At 42.1% G+C, this 19,722-nt stretch overlaps 1 protein-coding gene across 1 annotated transcript in view; it reads right to left on the bottom strand.

Annotated features, from left to right (window-relative positions):
• Positions 1 to 14,642: 14,642 nt before the first annotated feature.
• Positions 14,643 to 19,722, bottom strand: part of spata17 (spermatogenesis associated 17) — a 36,236-nt gene continuing 31,156 nt past the window's right edge. The window contains exon 10 of the mRNA XM_085773110.1: positions 14,643 to 14,773. The gene's annotated coding sequence lies outside the window, so the exon portion shown is untranslated. The remainder of the gene's footprint in view (positions 14,774 to 19,722) is intronic.

The following is a 19,722-nucleotide window of genomic DNA, read 5'->3' as shown; positions in this document are numbered from 1 at the left end:
CCACCACTGTCCATGTCCTCCCCCCATAACAACCCACCCTGTCCTCCTGCCCTCCCTCACACACCACCAAACAACAAGGTTTCTGTGAAGGAATAAATTCCCTGAATATAGTTAACAAAACACACTGAAAGAACTTACGGTACTACCTAACCCCTATCATAATACATTTCACATATGTGAAGTGAAAGTGATAAATTGATGCATTTAAATTCACATAAATCAATAATTGCTAGAAAGAACAAAATAAATTCAAGTGTGTTTTCCTGAAAACAAGTTTTGGAAGGATGAGTCAAAACTACATTTATAGAAGGTGGAACTGAAGTTTTCAATCAATGGCTACTATCCAGTTTTGGCTGGACCACAACAGTGGGGTCCGGCCTACAATTACAAATGTTTATGAGTGAGTTACCGACTGAGTGATCATATTTCTACCATTGGCCAGCTGAATGCCCCGTGAGTTTGAGGTTTTCATTTCATTTCACGGTTGCATTATATCATCACTACAAAGGGGAGGCCAAGGGCAAACCAAATGAAGAGAGAGAACAGAGACTGGAAGGAAAAAAAAACGAAATCATCAGTAACTGCTAAGCTAAAGAAACTAGCAGATCTGAACTGCACGTAACAACTGGAAATGAAACAAACCACTTAATTCTACATGTTAGCACAGCAATAAAAGCCCAGTTAAGAAATAAAGGATTTCTGTCCACTGAAATACTGGAGGGCTCTCAATTTGAAATGTTGTATTAACATGTAACAGTGGTAACTTGCAGTAACTTTAACAATGCAAAGTGACTGAAAACAAGGCTTTGTACTAAATTCCAGTTAATCAGAAATTAGGTAAGGACCTGCCTGCCTCAGATAAAGGGCTGTGTGGATGTGTGCAGTTCAAATAAGTACCTTTAAATAACATTTTTTGGGGAAATCAAGTAGTTCTAGATGCATTGATGTCAGTTGTTCACAGTGGTTGCACAACAGTCCCCAACTATGTCTTCAACTGACGTAGTATGTGATCCTGCCATATGCTTGGTTTTGACCTGGTCGTGTGTTTCCAGAAGAGCTGACAGCCTTAACTACTACTCTTTGACAACATATTAGTGTAACGGATGTGCACTCACTCCACCCATAAAAGACGTGCTAACCAACCTGCCAAGCGGTTGTCAACCTCTTGGCGAAGAGGTTAGCATCGTCGCCTCCGGTGCGGGAGGTCGTGGGATCGAACCCCACCTAGGGCAGGCCGTGAGAAACACAACGCAGAGGGCCAGATATGATATCGGCTATAGTGGTGCCGTGACCCGGATGCCCTGGGTGGAGTGAGTTCAGCGAGGGTGAGTGTAACGGATGTGCACTCACTCCACCCATAAAAGACGTGCTAACCAACCCACCAAGTGGTTGTCAACCTCTTGGCGAAGAGGTTAGCATCGTCGCCTCCGGTGCGGGAGGTCGTGGGATCAAACCCCACCTAGGGCAGGCCGTGAGAAACACAACGCAGAGGGCCAGATATGACATTGGCTACATTAGCCATTATGTTTGTCAACTCGTCACCCACCCAACGTTGGCCACCTCACCCGTCCCTGTTAATGCGTTAAGGAATCTATTAGAGCAGTTACAGTACGATATAACTAAGCTCTCGTCTTTAACCCCACTCAAGGCCTCTCACGCAACAAGCCGGTCAGTAAACGGTCAACTCAGCCAACCGACCGCTAAACAAGTCAACAAGTCAGCCACTCAGTGAAGCACCCGACTAAGCATCCAGTCAGTCAAGCAGCCACCCAGCCAGTGAGCCCCCCACCTGTCCCTGCTAATTTGGTGAGGAATCAATTAAGGCTGTGTTTGCTGAGTTCTCCTTGCCTTCAGCTCATCTGCTCCTCTCTAATGCAATTGTCCTGTGTGCTGCGTGCAGAGCGGCATAATAAAGTGATAAGGCTAATCAGGTTGGCTGCTCCTCTCCTCTCCCCATACGCACACTACACTTATTCTATTAGATGTGTAATGAGATTCTGCACTCCATCAACATGATGCTGCTGTGTGTGTGTCTGTGTGCATGAGAAAGAGCGTGTGTCTTTATCTGAGTGTATGTGTGAAAGTATGAAAGTGTGTGTGCTGGCGCATGTGTGTGTACGTGTGTGTTGAACGAGAGCGCTTCTGTTCTTGCAGAGGAAATTTGCTCCATTTACATTCTATCATTAGCTTGAAACAAATGTGCCCTTGAGCTTAGCGCCCCTGTCTCTCTCGGCTGCAAACACTTTACTTTGGCAGGCGATCATAGTAACACGCACGTGCACGCACAGATGCACACAGACACACACTCTTGAGAAAGACACTTCGGCATATAATCGAATACAGAGATGCACAAACACACTTAAATGAAACTAACGGCACAAAGTATTAGTCAGATGAGTGTGTAATGCTGCTTGTGCGGGTGTGAGATCATTAGCTTAGGAATCATCTAACTTTTCATTATGTAAACATGCGTGTGAGCTAAAACGCACGCACACACACACACACACTGAAACTGGTCTCCACTTCTATCCGTGCATCCATCCTTCCAACAACCAGATACCTCTCACACACACACGAACCAGTCCGTTCAACCAACCACCACCTGACACACACACATACACACATCACAGCCCCCATTGAGACAAGTAGAGAGAGTGATGGTCGAGTAGATGTAGAGGACACGGGACTCTATGATGTGTAGAACAGTTCTGGTCAATGGGCCAGATAATGAGTTGCCATAAACAGCAGCAGTCTTCCACTGTCCAGCTCAGCTCATTACCGTAGCTAGCATATGTAATCAGTGTGTTGCTGGGGCGTGTCTTAATGTACTCTACTCTGCTGTTTCTCAAAGACAGGGTTGGGCCCACAGGGTGGGTCACGAGAAGGTAAGAATGGATCAGTGGATCATCCTCGGGAAAAAATTGGTGATTGGTATTCAAAGCTGCAAACACTGTCCGAGTTATGAGTCTTCCCAGCTCCTGCAAATGCAATTTAGTTTAAATAGGCAACTAAAGAGGAGATTATGGTGCAAAACACTCTATTCTAATATTATTTTTAAGTTTATAAAATAAAATTTACAACAATGCCGAAATGAAGTCAACACGTCTGCAGTTTTCTATATTTATTTATTTATTTATTAATCTTAAGCAATATATAAAGCCCAAGCTTATATATTTCCTCTTATGTGGTGTACTTCATTAACATAAATCAGTGGGAAGACAAAACAACAGAGGGTATGCAGTATATGGGTATTTTGGAGGCCAGAAAGCTGTCACAGAGACATAATTAGAAAACACGCACACACTCTCACACACATACAAACACAATATCAAGCTGTGCACATCCTCATTAACTCCTCGAGTATGATAAAACATGATTCTCTCTCATCCCACCCAAGATTCCATAAAGAGGAGATAGTATTTCAAGCTGCCGACACTAAATCTCTAATTATAACTTTATTTGAAGAAAACAAGGGCTCACTTAATAAGCAAATGAGAGTGATAATAACTTGGAATGTGGATTGGACCTAACAGACTAGATTATAGGGGTGAATTAACCCCTGCTGAGAACGAGAGAGAGAGAGAATGAGAGACAGAGAGTTGTAAATAATGTGACAGAACGAGTAAATTATGAGGCTAAATACTCAAAGCTGTAATTATGTCTTTCTTTGAATAGACAGAGATGAGTGGGTCTGAGGATGATCGGATAAAAAAAAAAGAAAAGTTAACTGCCTCCCTGGTTTTTCCCTTCTTTCTTCCTCGTTTGCTCACGTTCACAACACAGACACTTATTGCTGTTCTGCCTCTGGTTCTGTCTAGTCTGAAATTTCCATTGTCAAGTCTATTAAAATGAGAAGATGAAGAGTGCAGAAGATTCTCCTGCTTCATTTAAACCCATCTAAGGGGCTCTCCATTGATTTTGTACATAAGATTTATTTATTCCTGATGATGCCTTAAACTGTTGTTCTGTGGCTCTTAATAAAATCTAACAAAACAACTCCAGCGATGTCGTCAGGGTTATGTTTGCATGGGATGTGAGAATCAAACATTTCCAAAGAAAACTGTTAAGAAACAATGGCTGTAGTTGTGGGTCTGAGTAATTATGTTATTGAGTTTAATAATAGGAATTGGAGCTTGACCCACAGAAAATCTCATCTGGTGCTTGAATTTTGGCCTCTCTTTTAAAAATCTGTTTTTGAAATGAAAATTTAACATATTTTCAGAATTCGCTCATTTGCTTTGTTCCTGAGATTAAGACAAGCTGAAAACCTGAAGCAAGCAGACAGTGATTTTAGCTGAGAAGAAAGACTGAAAGCAAGGGGAAAAACTAACCTGGATCAAATCAAAGGCAATGACATCTTGAGCACTTTTAGGCTATAGCTGTCCAACCCTGTTTCAAGACAAAAGATATCGAAAAAAAATCTAAACAAAATTGAAAATAAGTCCACTTATTTGCTATTATTATGTTTTATTACTTTGTTACAACATGAATTTTTCTAATTGCTGAAGCTCAAAATAAGAAGTTAGCATTGTCTGTTTTTAAAAACTACAGGTCGTTTAAAGGCAAACTCTTATTAATTTTGGCAGCCAGACAAAAAGACTGAGACCTCAAACTCACAACATCATTAAGTAATGCTATGTGTTTTAGCCCACTGAGCTGTCAGAAAGAATAGCAATCTTATCTAATCTTGTGATACAACTCAGTGTAGTTGTAGTTATGAATCGATGGTACTGTTATGACTTTTCAACCTCAATTTAACACACGATCCCACCGAGGTCTCCTTTCTCTCTTCGCCCATCACACTCCCTTTCATTTTCTACACTTTTCTGCCTGTAACCATTTTTATTCCTTTCCCTCTTCCGTCTGTTTCTACATCGCTCCCAAATCTCTTTAGATTTGTCTTGAGCTACAGGATATGAAATTGACTTGTAAAGAGGAGACAAGTACTCACAGAGGGTTTTGCTATTCAAGGTTGATTTCATTTTATTCGCTATCAGGGCTGTCTGTCTGTTTGCATGTTAAAGATATGAGCAGGGTGTGCACGTGTGTGTGTGTGTGTGTGTGTGTGTGTGTGTGTGTGTGTGTGTGTGTGTGTGTGTGTGTATGTGTGTGTGTTGCTCTGTGCTTTGTGTCTCTGCCATTCAGCCAGCTGTACATATGTCACACAATCTCAATTTCTATACATGGTTATATTTGACATATGCTTAACGGGGGCCAGGGGGATAGCTCGCAGCGTTGTGTGCTCATGTAGGTTTAAGTATGTGTGTGTGTCGGTGTGTGTGTGTCAGTGTGTGTGTCCCTGAGCAGCAGTCTGTGCTCCTGTACCAATCCAATGAAGTTGTCTGAGAATGACAGCTTCATTATCTTGTATGAAAGTGGGACAAATGGAGGCTTGTCTCTCTATCACTGTGAGTTTAAGTATAGAGAACTGAAAAGACAAACACCTTAACACACACACAGACAGAGACACACACACCAGGACAGACAACAACCACATTTTCTTTCTCTTCCTTCTCTCTCCCAACTTGTCCCTGATTCCAATCCCCCCCTTCTCTCTCCTGATGAGTGTGTGTTGGCAGCTGGGACCAGTAAGTGATGACTGTGTCTAAATGTTGATCACTGGGAGATGCTCTGTTGTTCTGAACAGAGGTGGTAGGGGAGGTATGTGTGTGTGTGTGTGTGTGTGTGTGTGTGTGTGTGTGTGTTTTGGGGGTTGCTGGCAGATGTCAAACAGTTGAAGCCTCACACAGACGTGCTGACAACTCTCTTAGTAACTCGGCACCTTAGGGGGGCAAGACAGGTGCATGTGTAAGAGTGTGTGTGTGTCTGTGTGTGTGTGTGTGTGTGTGTGTGTGAGAGAGAGAGAGAGTGGGGGGGGTGGACGTGACCTACCCCCCTCCATCCCATCCCATCTGCATCCTGACATCTGACAGGGGCATCACACCAGGCCAATCCACCAATCTTTGTGCGTGCATGTGCGCGTGTCTGTGTTTGTGTGTGCGGTGTCTCATACCCAGCACAAAAGTAATAGTATGTAAATGACCCCACGTATGTCATCCATGAGAAGCTGCGGATGGACACACACACACCTTTTTCTCCTCTCTCTCTCTTACACACACTCACACTCTATGCCCTCAGGGTTGGGGGGGTCTCGGCCCCTGTCTGATTTCTTTGGGTCAGTTTCTCACACTTCTGACAGGGTCACACACCTCTCCTCTCATTATTAACCTGCAGTAAAACGCCACGTAGCCAAACACTGAGAGTATACGTACATGGGTGTGTGAGAGTGATTTAGAGAGCGCGGCATAGTGTGTGTATGTGTGTATGTATGTGTGTGTGTGTGTGTGTTTGTGTGGGGAGAAAAAAATGACAAAGTGTTCATGTGTATATGGGAAGAAAACTGAGACAGAGAGAAATGGAGAAAACTGAGGTGTGTGTGGGAGTGTACATAGAGACAGATAGAAAGAGTCACTCTGTGTGTGTGTGTGTGTGTGTGTGTGTGTGTGTGTGTGTGTGTGTGTGTGTGTGTGTGTGTGTGTGTGTGTGTGTGTGTGTGTGTGTGTCCTCAGGGCATTACCTATCACATTAGCGATATGACAGACTGCCCGGCCTCCTCTCTCATTTCCTGTCAATCAAGCACAGTACATCACATTCAGCCAACAATACCTCACTTTAAAGAGCAAAACCATCCAATAACAGTTTTAACATACTGCTCCTGTGCTTCAGGACAGTTTAATGTGTGTCCGTGAACATTCAACTCGATTTAGTAGCCTTTACCCTCACAGCTCCCATCACCAGCCGTTTCCCTGCAGCCATTTCCAGTCTCATACAGGCAGCTTTCACTTTAATTTGGTCCTACACTAAATTGCCACGAGGGAGTAAAAGAAAAGAATCATAAATATTTTTGTACAAACTAATGGAGGTAGTGAATATCTAAATCATCCCCTGTTATCAGGACTTTTGAACAGACTGTAAATGGAAATGGTGCAATAGCACAACAACAGACACAAGAGGGATCAAAGTGACATAAAAACACATTGCAGAAAGAACAGAAAGGAGAAGTGCAGGCGTATAATATACAGCTGTACAGGGCCTTACTTTTTGCTCCCATGATTCACAGTGTGCCGTTAGATTTATAAAAAATTAAATCCTCTCTAAATTCCATCACAGTTACTGACAGGATTATAGTGTGTGTACGTGTGCGTGCATGCGTGAGGTGACAGGTGATGAGCCAGTCCTGTTCTGTGGTCACTGCAGCACAATAGGATTATGACCAACACCTGCGTGTGCCTGTGTGTGTGTATGTGTAAACAGAGCAGTGACCATCAGGGGAGGTTCCTGAATGATAAACACTGACTACCGGTACATCTGCTATTGTTTCCTGATTCTTTGTTTTGATATATTACTCCATCAATTTCTACCATCATCTGGGCTCTCAGTACCCTCACACCTGTAAGATTGCAGCCTAGCATCAAACCAACAACCATTCTCCTTAACTTCTGCTGAGGGCCGTCAGCCATTGTCCTCACCATAATCAATTACCTCGCACTCTACCGGCTTAAAACTATAGTCACTCTTCAGTTTTTTCTATCATTTTCTGCTCAATCTGTTTATTTAACTGCTCAATGTGTTCATGCCACATCATTTGATTCACTCCATCGTTATTGTTTTTGTATTGTTTTTAAATTCTTATTTTAAAGTCTTGATACCAAATTCAATAGCACATTAAAAAAAAAGGAAAACAACAGAGTCCACTGTGCTACAGATGTAAATAAAGAAGGATGTAGCCTTAATGACAGGTACATACAGTTATCAGAAAATTAAGCCATACTGAGGGCATGCGATACTCACCATTAACAAATAATATACAGGTGCATCTCAATATATTATAAAATCATGAAAAGTCAATTTCCAGTAGTTCAAGGCCAACATTTCTGTGTTAAAAATATATATTTTTTAAATTGGTACTTTGTAATATTTAGATTTTTGGGATACTGAATTTAATGTTAGCCATAATTATTGCAATTAAAATAAATTGAATAAAGACATGGAATGTTTCATTCTGTGTGTATGTGTGTATATAATGTATTAGTTTCACTTTTTGAATGGAATTACTGACATAGGCCTTAATAAACTGTCCCATGATATTCTAATGCACCTGTACATGGGAAATAGGAGTGATAGGTACAGTGTATGCAACAATTAATGTACTGCATACATCTTAACAGCTCTCCTTTACACTGCTGACTTGTATAATCACAACAGACACGTCCTGTGATTTTCAGCCTTCTGTGATTACGTTTGTCTGTTCTGATGATACAAGTCAGAGGTCCTGAAGTGAGTGTTTCTCTCAACACACGTTATACATTAGAGGCCATGTCTTTCCACATACGGGCTTCCTTTACGTACGCGCGCGGGAGAAAAGCAGCTATTTTCACTGACTAACATAGTAGAAAAACATGGAAATATTAAAGGTCAGTTTAATATCTCCACAGACATGACTGTAACCTGCTTCTGTTGTGAGCGCCGAGTTCATGTTACAAGCTGTTAGCTACTTTAGCATAAACAAGCTAACGTTAGCTACTGTGAAAAGTTGTTTATGGAGCGATGCTATGACAAAAAGAAAGAAAAAAAGCTGCGACATTTTAGGACAAGAACAGTTTCAAGACCCACCTTGAATTCTGTGTACAGGTGCAGATACAGTCTTTGCACTACTTTGATGAGTTTCAGATGTTTCCTCCTGTGGCTCCGTTTGCCGCTCGTCTCCGATGAACCACGTCAAATGCATAATATCTCCATACATCAGTCATGGTGCATTTTTTTCCTCCCACACCTGTTGCACCTGTACTTTCTCCAAGCAGTCCGCCCGTAGTTGTTTGTTTACTCAAATACGGGTTAGATGCAGGTTAGATGCTTTTTACAGTCTATGATTAGATGTAGATCCATGCCATGGATGTATTATATTAACGATCCATGCCCACGACCACTCAGTTTCCGAGTTTCGCCCATAGACTGCCGCCACACAGCGGCACTGCCGCTGCCCCGCCCCTTACCGAAACGAACGGCAGGTTAGGCACAGATTATGGTTGATTCTTTCGCCCTACAGTCACCGAAGTAAATATTTTTCACAAGCCACATATCATCTGACCATTTGACATTAAAATGCCAATTTTCAGACAAACAAATCACGAGAAAATGAACTTTGTTCAAGACTCGTCTCTGTCTCAACAACAAACTCTCGCGAGATCTGGCTCAGATCTCCTCGGTAACGTCAACTAACGTTCGATATCGAACCTATCGAACGCGCTTGCTAAACTAATTTTCGTGATGCTAAATATGACTGACTGCTATATCTTTGCAGAACAAAATAAAGAAAGAGAGAAATAATTGACATTTCATTTGGTTTACTTTATTTTCGTTTGTGTAGATACAAAAGCAACAATTACTAGGCATATCATTATTTTTTCCAATTAGTAGGCTAACTAGATTTCAAAGTCTGTCTTTGCTGCTCAAAGTTCACAGTTTCTTGGTTCCATCTCAAGTAGGCCTACATTTTGTACAACTAGGCTTATGTCACCTCACCAGTGACGTAACCTGTGAAAAAGTAGCTAAGTGTGTGTCTGCCCTTGGATCCTGGGGGATGGGCTTTGCCGAGCTCCCTCTGGGGACGCCCTCTGGTCACCCCACGACCATATCCCATAGTCAGAACCTGCTCCTCTGCCTTTGGATCTGTACAATAGTGCATATACAAGGGGGCAGTTGTCGGTCTGAGAAGTGAAGCTCACTTCCGCGTTCAAAAAACTGCAATCCCCTCGAATTCCTCTGGGGGCTGGTGTCAGAAGGGAGCATTCCCCATAGACCCCCATGTTAAAATCGCCGACTTTACATCCTCAGTAAACATGTTAAAAGCCTGGTGTCAGAACGTTTTTTCGTCTCAATCGATAGTTTCTACCCCCGCACACACTCTGAGGGGGGTGAATTTTTTTTTAACTCTGCCGTTTTACTGTTATAAGGTTAAAACTCTGACCAATTAGGGCGCGGAAACGTTGAGTGACAGGTCTGAGCAGCTCCGTGGACAGCTGCTTCGAGGCCAGTGGGCGGGAACTCGGCTGGCCAATCCAACATGGCGCTGTTCAGGCCGCCATATTTGAGTCACAAAAACGACTCCCCAAAACCAATGGGTGACGTCACGGACGCTACGTCCATTCTTTTTACAGTCTATGTGCATATACAGTAAAAAATAAAAAATAAAAACCCATCATACCCATCCCCATATTTCCCCCTGTTTGTGTGTGGGTGTGTGTCTGTGCCCCCCCAGGCTCACTCCATCAACCTCCCCTCACCACCAGCTGTCTCCCCTCATTTACATATTCTCTCCTCCCACTAATGGAATTAGCCACAAGTTTCCTGAGGTGAGGCAACACTCAAACACACACTCACCTATAGACACCAGTGTGTGTAGCAGCCTACTAAGTGTGTGTATACAAAATAGTGGTGGTGAGGTGTGTGTTTGTGTGTGTGTGTTGAGAATGGGCTGCGAAGGTCAATAAATAGACACAAAGATGTCAGCTCAGTCCAAAACTACTCTGCCAGAACAATGAGAAACAACAAAAACAAAAGCCTATCAGTGTTGTCTGTCTCAGTGGAGCTATGATGTCTTTCAGGTTAAAAACAAAACACAAGCCAATCGTCCCTCTATCAGTGAATAGATGGTTCTGTTTTCACAAAGACAAAATGTTATTGCACCTTGTGTCACTCATTTTGATTATTGGGACTCTTTTCACAGTAGAAGTCACTTTCTATCTTCTGCAGTTGGATGAAGCTGGAGTAGGCTACCTGCAGAGAATTCATGCAAGAACAAGAACAACTCTACGCAGAAACGCTCCAGGCCCAGGAATTGAACCATAACTTTTTTGGTGAGGTGATGATGCTAACCACTGCACTACTTTGCTACCCAGGTTAATTTCGGTATTATAGCATTTATTTATATGGGTTTGAATTATAAGGCAGAACTGGTCTCTTCACCTTCACCATTACTACCCATGCTGGGCAAGTGAATCCTTGGTAGTATTGGCCTTTTTGATAGAACTGACAGTAAACTGACCCAGGTTGAGATATTTCCCTTCCCACTCCTCCTCTGTTCTCTCCTTACCGTGACCTTGGGAAAGTTTCCTATAGGTCCCAGTGTTCTCGAGCCTTTTTTTCTTCCTCTTTTCACTGTCCCCTCCACCATCTCTCCACTGCTGGTGCTCTGTTTCCTCTTGTTTTGTCCTCCATCTCTCTGTCAGCAGGTCCCGTCCATCAATACAGAACTGTCAGTCACTGGAGTGACAATTGGCAGCTGTCGATATGGTGTTGTGGGCCACCAGTCTGTATGTAGGCTTCAACTCCTAAAATACTATCAGCTGCCAATACATAAACACACACACAAACACATGCACATTGCACATACACAGTTTGGCTTACACACACACACACACACACACACACACACACACACACACACACACACGTTTTTCTCTTTGCATCCTCATCACACTTGATCATCGCTGATGCAGGAAAATTTGGTAGCAACGAGATCAGATCAGATGGGGAAACAAAGAACCACCTTCTGACTATTCAGTCTTTGGCAGGACACACACAGACACAGACACACACACACATAGAGACAGACACACACAGATACACACAGTATTGTACTGATGAAGGTCTTTGACACAGACTGGAGTCACTGACACATGGCTCCCCCTACTGGAGACCTATAAGACCTTTGGCAATGACATTCCAGTCCCTGGTTCGCTGTAGCACATTAACATTCATTAATTGATTCAATCATCCATCTATTCATTTAATCACTCCTCCCTCTCTCCATCCTCACTTTTCCTTTACTTTATCATACTCTTCCTTCTTTCCTTCCTGCATCTGTTTTAAGATTGCAAGATTAAAGCATCCTTTCTAATAGACTTTTAACAGCTGAAAATGTCCAATAAGTCTTTTTCTAGACATATCATCTCTGGATATACGCATAAAACTACAATAACTGAAATTCTTATTCAAATTAATCTCCAGAACAATAAATCTAGATGATGAATGACTTAGTTTCATCATTTGGGAATGTTTTGCTGTGATGATAACATGGCAAAGGCTACTTGCTGATATTTTAAAGCTCTTTAATAATTCTACAACGAGGTCAGAAAAAAGAGAAAGCCTCAGCAACTAGATGATCAGACATGTTGTAAACAGAACAGCTGTTAAAGCAGAAGTAAGCGGAATGTTTGTGTTAATATAAGTCTTAAATAGTTATATCTTCCGACAGCAATCACTTACATAGAGTGTTTGGTCCGAAACACGGGTCTGTCAGTCACTCTGCTCTGCTGTAAGCCGAGGAGAAATCTTCTTGTATACTTCCTTGTATCCTACAACCTTTATCCAATGAGGAGAGAGAACGGCATGAAGGGCTGTGTGTGCAGCCAAGGGATGCACGTGAATGTGGTAACGTAGGGACGAGGACCAATAGATCCATGATGAGGGCGGGGGCTGCTAACTCCATCGGCTGACAAGAAGTTAGCCAAAACGACCGGATCGCTTACTTCTGCTTTAAGCTTGATAACTTAAAACGCCTTGAAATTTAATCCTGAAGTAAATATATGATGTTGGCTCTAAAGATAAAATATTTCCCTTTGTACATATCTTGGAGTGAACTTTATCTATCATCAAAAATCATGTTTATGCTACAGTTTTGATTTTGTTCAAACTCTCAAATGCTGACATGATATTGGTCTGAAAAAATAAACCCAGAATTGGCTGAGCAAGTTCAGTAGGTCAGCTGAACCAGGTAATCAGCTGCTAAAATATGATGTGGGTGGAATAACTGTAATATCTGAAGCACAAAAGAACCTGACGGAGAGAGGAGGGAAAAAACCCAGGCCTGAGCAGATGAAAAGAATATACTGACAGGAACTGGGAGGGGACATGCCTGTCTGTCTGCTTTCTCTCCGTTACGCACATGGCGTCCATCCGTATGAGAGATGTGATTACAAATGAGAGTGTGAGTGAGAGAGCGGAGTGCCACAGCTGGCATGGCATCTGGCTTGGCATATCGTTGCCCGGCCTCGCCCGCTGTCTGTGCGCTCTAATGTGGCTGTCGACAAGCCCATTAAGAAGCCATTACTAAATGCTCTGTCTCTGCTCCTCTTCCACGCCTTATAGCACAGGCCCAGGGGAATGCCAGCAACATGGAGGAGAAGGAGAGGAGAAGAGCGTAGCGACAGACAGAGGAAGCAACGGAAAAACAGCAAAGAAAGGACAGAGTTTTCTTTTGAGAATTAAAAAGAAGATTTTGCCTGGGACAGAGTACAGACTTCGAAATTACTTTATACATCAAAACTGAACTTCATTAAGAAGTTCTGCCTCAGGGCCCCGGAGCAGGAGTTGTCGTGTGTAGTTGTCACTTCCGGACAATTGTCATTATAATCTCAATTTAATCTCTAGTTTTAAATGAATCTTGAGGAAAGATGAACAGTTGTGAAATACAGTCATTAGATCTGAAACAGTTGATGATTAAATAACTTGACAATAAAGTCACCAAGGTTCTCCGGGAACTTGTGACAGGCATTTTTTAGAGTTTGGAACCATTTCATAGATGAATCAATTAATTGTGAGAATAACAGATAAATTAATCAATAATGAAAATTATTATTCTTTTCAGCAAAAAGTGTTACTGTTTGCTTCAAGACTCCAAATAACAAAATGATAAAAACACTTAATATATTCATTTGAATTTTCTTTTTAAAGGTAACAAAAAGGAATTTAATTTACAATTCACACACATATTTGACGCTATTGTATTTATTACATTACAGTCAATGTAATCAATGAGTGTTCAGCAGAAGCAAAATCCCATTTTTTAAAGTTTACTGGTCAGCAATGATCCTCAGAGCCATCCTTATAATTTACTATGAAGCCCGATAGCAAATTACAAATAATACATTTATCATAAAATCTGTATCATAGTTTTCAGCTAGGGTGTGCTCCTTGATTCAAGTAGCATCAATAAGCACTAGCATCCAATTTTATATGAAAATAGTACATCCTATCATTATAGTAATTTAAAAAAGTGTTCATAAACACTTTTGTTGATTGCATTGATAATCAATAAACAGTTGTGAAATTGTCAATGTGTCCTCTAAGTACCAGAACTACTTTGTGTTGGCCTTTAATTGTTGAAAAGCAAACTGGACTTCTGCTGATACTAATAAAATTATACTTGATATGGGTCATTACAACGGACCTAACACAACAAGCAGTCAGAAGTTTGATTACTGTTTCTATGCTGTGGACTGTGAATTGCTGTGATATGTGCATGTTAATATGCAGCGTACTGTAGTGGATCCAGTAATAACTTTGAAAACATGCAGGCCTGTTGGTAAATAGCATGGGAGAACTTTTCCTCAGCGGGAACTGTCACGACTTGCAGGCACACATGATACTGTACCTCTCAAAAAGACCTGCTTAAGTTGGTTATTCCCATGTGTGACCCATTCACACACAATACAATTAACATATTAGATAGCAGATGACTGTGAAGTGTGTTTTCTGTAACAAAATATACACATTATACACTGTAATAAATACAATACACATTAAGGATAGTCTAACTTTATTTGTACTTCCCTTCATTATCTCAGGCCAGGAGGAGGTGTATCACTCAGTGCTGACTGCCTTGGAGTACCAATGAGTAAAGAATGTAGGTGGTGAATGCTGTCTTGAACGCCTGGAGGGGAGGAGAGGCACAGAAGATGAGAAGAGGAGGGATGGAGAGAAAAAAAATGGGATAAATGAAGGGACAGTAAATCTTTTCCTGCATCAATTAAACTAAAAAAATTATGTTGTAACTTCATTAATCAGGCAAAAAGACAAATAAAACCAATCGCCAGTTGTCACCCACTTCAAATGTGCAAACCAGCCATAAGTCAAAGACCGTAAGAGATGACCTGTGCATTAGGGGGAGCAGAATACATCTTTTGCGTAACTCTGAGAGGAGAGCTGTGGTGATGTGATGTGCTGTGGTATGAGTTTCTTTTGGTAATCGGGGTTAAGATGTACATCCAGCCATTATGGTACCCAAATACAGTGACCAAGACTGTGTGCAACTGTGTTATGTGAATTGCTCTTTTCATGAGTGACTGTGACAGGTTTCTCATCAGGCCCTGAAGCTTGCAGTTAGAGCCCATGTACAGTTCAGCCCCCAAACAACGAACAAACCCACACTCACATGAACACATGCTGACCTGGGTGATGGTGTAAAAGAGATTTTTTTGTAGAAGTACCAAAGCTTGAAGTTGGTACCACACATATGCGTGTGTGTTTGTGCATCTGCACCGGCTGCTGGAACTAAGCGGGGCTCTTAATCACGGCTGTAACAGGCAACATTACCGGCAGCGGCAGCAGGCTAATGATGAATGCCTGAGTCTCCGTGTAAACCCTGACCTCCTTTTCTGCTGTGATGCACAAAAAAGCAAAAACGCATGCGATCATGTACACACACACACACACACATACTGGCTTGCAGCAACACACATCTTTACGAAAAAAAAAAAAACAATAAACAAAAACACTGCATGCTTGAGGAATGCACTGTGCACGAGTGTGTGTCTGCATGTACTGTAGGTATGAAATGATACGACCTGTACTAGCTCCTTACTGATCACTGAGATTAAGTGCAAAGTTGTGTGATGTCCAGAGAAAAAAGCCCAGACATACGTATATCTTAAGCTTGGCACTGGAAGAAAACAGCGAGAGAAAGATTGAGAAGCAAATGAGAGCAGTTGAGAGAGAGAGAGAGGGAGAAAGTGCAAGAGAGAGAGAGCGAAATTGAGATGAGGAGGGAGCGATAAATGGAAATACAACAATATTAAATGAAATGTAAATGAGAGAAAGAGCAGGAGAAACAGAACTAAAAGAGGGAAAGAGAGATCAGTACATGAGAGAGACAGATGGTAAAAAAAAAACACAAAGTAAACGAGAGACATTCTGCAGCACCGAGAGTGAGTAGTTATAAACGAGTGTAAAGTTTTGATGAAGGACAAACTAATGTCAGGGACTGGGGCGGTTCGGGCTTCCTGCTCCCCGGCTACCACTTGTGATCCCGCCTGTCACTCACACTCCATCGCCATGACAATCATCGTAATGCCGATGCCTGGGGGCGGGGACAAGCCTGTCCTTGTAACAAACAGAACCCCTCCGCGATCTGACGCCAGCAACTGCCGAGAAGATCTCTCTCTCTCTCACACACACACACACACACAGACACACACAAGAACACAATGGTAGCTCCTGCAAACAAAACAAAAGACAAATGGAGCAAATCATGTTTTAAATTTAAAATGAAAGCTCCATTTTTCAATAACAGTGACGTGATTTAATGTGTTACTGTCACTGTCCAGAGCACACTGCTTGTTTTGCCACACACACACACACACGCACGCACGCACACACACACACACACACATACACACAAACACACAGTGTAATAAGCAACACATAGCTGTCTGTGCATCTGAAGCGTGTGTGCTTATGAATTTATTCATTTTATGCATTTAAACAATACATGTGAGCTTGTGATTGGTGCGTTCACATATCATATGTGTGTGTGAAAAAGAAGCAAGACAGTGACAGAGACATAATGTGTGTGTGTGTGTGTGTGTGTGTGTGTGTGTGTGTGTGTGTGTGTGTGTGTGTGTGTGTGTGTGTGTGTGTGTGTGTGTGTTAGCCACAGGGTAGGGAGCAGGGACTTGTCAAGCTGAGGAAGAGATGGCAAACTGGATGGTGATGCCAGCGCTGTGTGACAGCTTCTTCACACACATATGCAAAAACTCGCATGCACACACATACACACATGCTGTAGCCCCCCAAACCTGCCCTAACCCGCACTCTAGAGCTGTGAAAGCTGGGACGCAGAGAGAAAATGAGACTGGTGGAACCTCCCTTTAACTGGAGGCTGATTAGTGTGTGTGTGTTTTTGAGAGGTCGTGGTTCTGGTGGGGTAGGAGGGGGGTGGGGGTTCAAAGTGTCACATCATTTTGTGGTTGTGCTGTTTCTGAAAGAGGCTAACCCCACTGCCACTTAAGCTTAGCCCAACAGTGAACGGCACAGTGACAGACAGGGCACATACATACAGTGTATACACACACACACACACACACACACACACACACACACACACACACACACACATACACAGGAGTACATGCACGCACACATACCTGCAGACACACCCAGAAGTGCAATTAAACAGCAACGGTGTCTATCATGGTCAAATTCAAAACCATTCACATGGTTTGTGTGTATGTTGCCACAAAACATGGTTATTCACTTTAATTGAAAAAGATGTGTTAATTATTTGCATCTAAATCACTAACACCTGTTATAATAAAAGATAACACAGAAAATCATGCAAACAATTGCTCCATTCACTTAGTCCAACATCGTCACACAGTCACACACACATGTGCACACACACAGTTATGTTAAATGTCATTTTCTACAAATCTGTCAAAGCGTTTGTCTGAAATTGTATTTTGGTGGGATGCTCCATTGTGCCTCTGAGCCCAGAGCGCAAGCAGCCAACTGAAGTGGAGTTGCTGGTTAGAAACCCCCAGGGGTGACCTGGCCAGGGCCCCAGACCACTTTAACCACTCGTCTCCATTAACAGGCTCCTAGATATCATTATGCTCCCTGGGGACCAAGCGTGCTCTAACCAACCATTTACCCTCTCCCTCTCCCCTCTATTTCTCTCTCTCATGTCTCCCTCTCTCTGCCATGATGTTACTCAATGAAAAAAGACAGCGGGGAGAAAAAATATGAGATTGATTTATTTGCTTTAGTGTTCTTTGGGATGGAGTCCTCTCCCTCTCTCTCTCTTTCTCTGCAAACTGAAACCAATTAGTGAGCAGAGCACTTGTAGCGGGGAATGTAGGGCAAGCGAGGAGTAATAAAAAAGTATTGACTTTTCTGTGACTGTACGCGGCGTGAAAGGGGTGCCGCGGCCTTGTCCGACATGAAAGGAGCTCCATTAATTTCACTTATTTCACCCAGGCCCCTGTCAGGAGGGCCTAATGCGTCCCAGGCGCACTTCTCACATGCAGGCACTCAGACAGCGCAACGCAGCTCCAGCCTGGTTACCAAATTAGTTTACATTATATATCAGAGTGAGGGAGAGAGAGAGGGGAGCAGAAGAGAAATGAGTAATTTCTAATTCCCTGGTTGAGACACAAAGCGAGGCCTTTCATACGTAGCTAATTTTGCTCCAGCCTCACCTCCTTATGCTCCTCCTGTCTCATACTCTCTCTCTTGTTCTGCATCATGTAAAGGCCACAGTTCTGGGGAAAAGACCTGCAGCACCTGGTCTACAATGAATCAGGTCAAGAGTGAAGTAATAAGACAATTTGTACATAGGTTTATGGTGACTGCTCAGTACAACAACAACAAAAATAAGTAAAGTAGACATCATTCAGTAATTGTTGATATGAATAACAGTTACAAAGGTCCAACTAGTGCAGACTAGTGAGACTTGTTGCATACGAACTGATGAAGCCCCTTGGATAAGAGGCGAAACGTCTTCCCAGACAAATACAAGTCCAGTTGCCTACGATTCAATTTGCCCAGAAAAGAACGATGACCTGGATGAATGAGCATATCCATAGACAGTTACAAAGGTGTAAAAGATTTATTAAAGACCATGCTTCTCTTAGGACCTAAAATATAAAACAACTGTCTTTTTATGGTGGATTTTATGGTGTCAAAAATGGGCATTAAAATATTTAGTAGAAATTCAAAAGGAATTTAACCGCAAATTTCAAAATCTAAAAAGCGGTGGCACCCCACCATAGCCTTGCTTGGTGAGCTCTCTCCTTTACCAACTCCAAAACATCATCAAACATTCAACCTCATCTCCACAACCATGGCCTAAAAAACAATCCTACTCAATTGGAAAGACAGAACAAAACTTTCACTACAACATTGTTTTTCTATGTGTGTAAAGCACTTTGTGTTGCATTTCCATGTATGAAAGGTGCTCTATAAATAAAGATTGATTGATTGATTGATTGATTGATTGATTGATTGATTGATTGATTGATTGATTGATTGATTGATTGATTGATTGATTGGTACAATCTGCTAACGGAACATTCAAATTTGGAAAAACTTACATTCACCATGAAAGATAATATCACCCACTACAATAACACCTGGTCACCATTCATACAATTTGTCCAGGGCTGATCTCTCGAAACACTACCTTACATCATTCACCCCCCACCCCTCTTTCTTTACTTTATCAACCTCCTTATTCTATGTTTTTATTTCCAACATACCCAGTATGTCAGCTCAACACCCCCTCTGGCAATTCCACCCTCCAATCTCTGTTCTGTCCCAGTTTGTTTGTTCTGTTGTCCCATATGGTTTTGTACATGTCCAACTGTCTGTGTAACTGTCTTGTAATGTTTGTTTAAATGTTCATTTAAAAAAGCTGTGGCAGCATTAGTACTTCTAGCAGTTTTCAGTTAAATTGCTTGCAAAACATACTCATACATAGTCATTTGTTCTATTCAAACCTCTCATGTAGCCTTTTTTAAGGAGCGTTCCGTTCTCCCAGATTGTTCTGACTCCTGATAAGTAAAAACCAGCTCGCAGTGGGAGGCACAGTGAACTTTTCTCATC

This window comes from Trachurus japonicus, chromosome 3 (assembly GCF_045865225.1).
Source record: "Trachurus japonicus isolate A0001 chromosome 3, Traja_1.0".
NCBI lineage: Eukaryota > Metazoa > Chordata > Actinopteri > Carangiformes > Carangidae > Trachurus > Trachurus japonicus.
The sequence above is the reverse complement of the archived record's forward strand: the minus strand, read 5'-3'. Positions and strand labels throughout refer to the sequence as shown.